Genomic DNA, 6,128 nt, shown 5'->3' with positions numbered 1-6,128 from the left:
TAATGGCTTTAGCTTATTGTAAAACCAGAAATCTTGATCGTTTTAGCCTTAACTAATGAGTTTCGGCTTTAGTCTTCATCGAGTTTCATCTGTTACTATTTTGTCTCGGTGAAACTTCAAACCAATTTGCCCTACCGATTAAAAATTAAGGTACTTTAACAGTTTATTTACTTATGGAGTGACAAAGGGACACTATTTTTTTCTCATTCTAGTATCTTATTCATATTGACAATATGCAATTCTAGCTTTCAGTTTTCTAAAAGATGTGCAGTTTTCCAATACGCTACAAGAATGGTAATAACTCTTATTTTGTGCCTGCTTAGGACCCTTGTCTTTGTCAAAGGATCTGCACAGGTTCGAATCCATTTTCAAAATCTCAAGAAAGACCTTCAACTACATATGTTCGTTGGTGAAAGAGGACTTGATGGCAAAGACATCGCATTTTTGTTTTAGTGATGGGAAGGTCCTCTCTATAGATGATCAAGTAGCGGTTGCTCTAAGAAGGTTGAGCTCCGGTGAATCGCTACTGAACATAGGATTATCTTTTGGGTTGAACCACTCAACTGTTTCACAAGTGACTTGGCGGTTCGTGGAGGCTATGGAGGAGCGGGGTATCCATCATCTCAGATGGCCAAGTTCCGAAGATATGGAAATCATAAAGTCCAATTTTGAAAATATCAAGGGTCTGCAAAACTGTTGCGGTGCCATAGACATGACACACATAATGATGTGCTTACCGTCAGCTGAACCTAACAGTAAAGTGTGGCTTGATCATGAGAAGAACAATAGCATGGTCCTGCAAGCTATTGTTGACCCTGAGATGAGGTTTCGAGACATAGTCACTGGCTGGCCTGGGAGCATGAACGAGTTGCTGATCTTGCGGAGCTCAGGCTTTTTCAAATTATGTGAGAAAGGTACAAGGCTAAACGGAAAGCCGATAGAGCTGTCAGAAGGTTCAGAAATAAGAGAGTACATCATTGGAGACGCAGGCTATCCCCTTCTTCCTTGGCTTCTCACTCCCTATCAAGGTAAGGAGCTGTCTGATTCCAAAGTGGAGTTCAACAAGCGACACGCCACAACCAGAATGGTGGCACAGAGGGCATTGGCTAGATTCAAAGAGATGTGGAAGTTCCTCCAAGGCGAGATGTGGAGACCCGATAAGCACCGGTTGCCGAGAATAATTCTTGTCTGCTGCTTGCTGCACAACATAATCATAGACATGGAAGATGAAGTGAAGGATGAAATGCCGTTACCGCACCATCACGATATGAATTATAAGCAGCAATTCTGCGACGTCGTAGATGAGAATGGAATCATATTGAGAGAGAAATTGTCTCGCTACTTAACCGGCAAAATGCCACCCTGAATTGAATACTTGGTTGCTTTCTTTCATTTGATTATACCAAAACAATGGTATTAAGGGATTGTGGACTAAATTCTAATGCTGATTTTGGTGGCTCAAACAAGGTTGTCATCTCTGATTCTAACAAATATCCCCTTTCATGTTCTGATCAATTAGCATAGATTACAAGCTCCTACAATCTTCTTTCTTCACAGACTTAACTATTTTTATGGTCAGATTTTTTTTTTTTTTTTTTGGTTGGAAATTTATAAGTAAACCGGCTGTCATAAATTTTTATGGTCAGATTGTGGACTTAACTATTTCATGGACTCTTTATGTCAACTCATCCTTGTCTAGGCCTCATAGATTTAAACTGGGCTTGGACTTCTTTGGTCCAGGCCCATGGTCCTTTTAATACAACATAGAAATAATAATTAATTACCACAAAACTTGAATAAGAAATATTATATCCTCTTTTAAAAGTATTCCAGTTTTATTTCAGCAACAAGAAAACAATGATCTAGATGCAAGACTTTTAAAGAGCTGTTAATTAAAGCAAAAGGACTTTTAAAGAGTTTAAGACCATTCAACACTCCATTGTGTCATCATTCTGATATCATCTGTGAGCTATAAACAGAAAGAAACTTCCCTAAACTTAACAGCGACTCTCAACATAGTTTTCTTTTTAATCTCTCCCCTTTCTTTCTTTCTTCTCTTTCTGATGGTCATATTAGTGCTTACTCACCAATCCAATAATGCAACTGCTCTTCAACTCCTTTGATTTGACTCTGGAATTTTCAATATAATCTAAAAACTGTCATTAAATAATCCATTTATTTAGTGCCAACCAAATTCTGTTACACCTACAGCTTACTTAATTATACATTTATTACCTGTTAGTTTGTTGGATATTTGTGTTTATTCTCCATAGCATAAGGATGCAGGAGAAGCTTCTCCATCTTTTCAGTAGTACTTATCTCTCAATACAGTCAATTAAGTCCATTGAAAACTTTGGATTCATCTTATCACAATGAGACAACTGAGACTAGGACTGCATCAGGGAATGTTATCATTGCATGCCTTTTTCTCTAGCAGTGGCATGTCTTTGTTACAGTAGGTCAATTCACTACTACAAGAAGTCTTGCTTCTTGCATCCAAGATGTTATCTGTTCAAGTTAATTGCGAGATTAATTAATTCTAATGTAGTGTGGTGTGAATTGCTTGCTTCCTTAACTCCCAATCTCTTTCACTTGGATGGCAAAGTCACTGCTAAAAGATGAGATCGTGAGTTTTCCACCAAGTAATTAATAACTTGGCTTACTTCTTCTTCTTCTTTTCCGATTTGTTAGGTTTAAAATAACTACTTGCTTCCTTTGACCACCTCTGCATTTGATTATAAATGGACAATGGATTAGGCTCTAATAGTGAAACTTCCAAAGCTAGTCTATGTCTTGGATGCATGTCAATTTAATTATTAGTATTATTATCTTAGAACTTCTTCTTTTTTTTCTTTAATTAGTCGGTAGTAGCTGGTGAAAACTACAAGTTATGCATCATAGCACGTGGAAACACCTAATAGATGCTAATTAATCTCTTGTTTTTATTATTAGTCTTTGGTTGTTAAAATAATCTCTTGCTATAGTTGGCTAATACTTTATGGTATATATATATATAAAGTGACCAATAAAAACCACTCAAAATCCATGTATAGAGGACATGGTTTTGTGGGTCATGGAGGAGGCAATTATGCAATTATTAACATTATCCATAGAGTTCTTAATGCTCTTAATTGTGTAAGTTATTTACGTCTTAAGTATGCTTGAGTGTTTAAATAAAAAATCTATAGCCTCATCATAAGCTAGCCAAAATGCTAATATTTTTAAAAAATATTAATTAATTTTTCTTAAAGGAACAAACTACAATATGCTGAAACTATGTGGATCTACTACTCAGGATGAAAAACTCATCAAATATAAACCATGACCTTCATCATGGGAAGATCTAATAACTGGGGTTGAATAACCTATTAAAAAAGAGAAGAAGAAAAGGAAAATGTTACCTATATTGGAGGAAGGATCAATGTGAAGCTTAGAATTATTAATTTAAATTTGCGACGTGGAGGGATTAATTGCTCTATAAGCAGCTATAACTGCGAGAAAAGTAGGATCAATGAGAATAAATGTCTCTAATTATGTCATGAGTGACGTTAATTGCTCAATATCTACTGAAGAAAATCATTTTAAATCCCCCTCTCTCGTGCAAAAGAAGGCATGACAAAAGATGCATGGAATTGGCTGCGTTTGAGTACTATCAACTCGTTGACTCTCCACATCTCCTTTTCTTGATTTAACCCCGTTCCAAAGTCCAATTAATTTTATCAGGCTGCTAACTCGCTATTATAATTAATTAATGTGCTTTTTATTCTACAATCTACGATGATAAGCTTTTAAAAGTTTAAATTGAGAGAGAATGCCGAGCTTAGACTTTTATATAAAGCTGTCTAAAGAACTTTATATTGTCATTTTTTTTTTGGGTTTGCAAAGAAACATTCAATTAATTAAGTAATTATATATAACTTTGAAATTATCAAATACTAATACCATTGACACAGAAACAAGTTTAAATAAATAAAAAAAAACATTACTTAGAAGCTCATTATAAGCATCAATAAAGGTAACTTATAGAATTTAAAAGTATCAATTTGAAATTAACCCAAGTGTTAAAATAATAGATATATCTATATATTAAAAATAGAAGTCAATAAGATAGTATTCAAACCAAAATGAACTCATCATAAGGTAGGATTTCTTTCAAAATAAGATAAACTCATTTGAAGTAATGAATCTTCTGGCAAACTCTTTAACTCAATTAGCCAGCAATAGCATCTCTCTTTTCTTAATCCAAAACATCCTACCAATCGCTTGTTGCTCTTAATAATATTATCGCAAACAAAAGTCAGAACTCACAAGACATAGGATATATACATATATATAATCTCTCCTCTTCAATCCAAGCACAAATTTATAGTTTACAAGTGCAACGAAGTGGTCATAAATGGTATAGGGAAACAGTTGCAGTACACTGAATCGGGTAACCCAACTTGTTTTCATAATAAGTGCCACAAAATGGCAATCAATCACAAAAAAAAATCGTGGCCATCATGTTCAGAAATACAAGTATACACCACTTGTGATAAATAATCTTTGGAGCACCGTATGCAATATATATATATATTATAACCCACTATCCAAATGTCTTTATCTATCCTCTCAATTGTTCAACTCTATATAGGTAAGAAATTTATCAAAAACAAATTTATATATTGCTTTTATTATCATAAACATTCTATCAAAGTAGTAGATTTTTTTTTCATTTATTTTTAATAGTAAATGAAATATTTTGTATGCCATTAACTGATATTAGATTAAAAGTAAAAGTATAAGAGTTTGAGTGCTAAATATCTATATAATAGAGTGTGAATAATAATAATACTAATAAAGAAAGAAGAATATATATATATATATATATAAATACACGCAACTGTTTGGTATCCACCTGCTAACATTCCTTTCCGATTGAAAAGGTATGAATAAAGTTTTATAAAAATGAAACAGTCTAGATGCTTAGAACTCTTATAGATATTGTGGAGTAATTAAGACGTGTGGTTCTCTTTCAAGGAAAGGAACGAGTGGGGAGAATAATAATACTACTACTACTACTACTACTAGCTATCATTATTCTTTTATCCAGAGCAGCGGAGCAACAACTCCACACGACAGTGGCTTAGAAAATAGAGTTGACATTCCCACTTGGGGACTTAGGAGGAAGTGGTTTTGGTCTATTTGCACTTGGAAGGAAGGTAAATATGAATGAAATATTTAGTTGGAAAGTTACTTTATAGAGTGAATAAATGATACCACCAACTTAAATGTTGTAACGTGTTGAGTTTTAAGGTGTGCTGCCTCATTACAAGTCCTTATCAATAACAAGGACATGGATATATCCAGTCAGCATGACTCATTGGGGTGCTTAGTTGATATGAGATTGTTTGCAGCCAGTAGCACGGGAATTTGGTACAATCAACACTTGGCTAGTCCTTAGTAGGCAGTAATTTGCCTGGTCAAAAAGGAAATTATAATATATATATATATATATGACGATCAAAACTGGCTACCAACTAATCATTTTCAAGCCTCGTGAATTCGGAAGTCAAATTGTTAGATTCTTAGTCCAAAACTAACAATGATTCTTTAGCGTCAATATCTTTTATAACAAGTAAGTTACAAATTATTCCTATCATTTTCAAATTAGATTATATTTTTATAAAAATAATTAAGTTGCTTTATATTTAAGTTAATAGTTGACTAAGTAATAGTTACAATTTGATCTAAATTATCAAAAAAGAGCAAGTACTTAAGTTTAAAATACAGAGTGGTAAATACTACAAGCAGGCTAAAGGAGAGAGTAAGTTATAATTTTCCCTAAAAATATATAATTAATCACACGTCACAGCATTTCTTTCTAGAAAAAAGAGGAAGAGGAAAATATAATAGTCAAGAGTACTTTTAGTTAAATTCCTAAGTTTGAACGTGCTTGAGTAGGAAAAAAGACCACGCTAATATTTTGCTCACTATTCAACATAGTTGAGCACCAAAGGGTAAAGAAAGCCCACCAACCTAAATACCTAATCTTGCACCAGACACTAGAGAAGTAGTCAATTGAAGGCAGTTCCATTTCCTTGGTGAAGTGGGTTCCTCCTCTTTGTGTGAAACAAAGAGGAGTTGGA

Source organism: Typha angustifolia, chromosome 14, assembly GCF_048772165.1.
Source record: "Typha angustifolia cultivar Huaian chromosome 14, ASM4877216v1, whole genome shotgun sequence".
Taxonomy (NCBI): Eukaryota; Viridiplantae; Streptophyta; class Magnoliopsida; order Poales; family Typhaceae; genus Typha; species Typha angustifolia.
Note: the sequence above shows the minus strand (reverse complement) of the source record.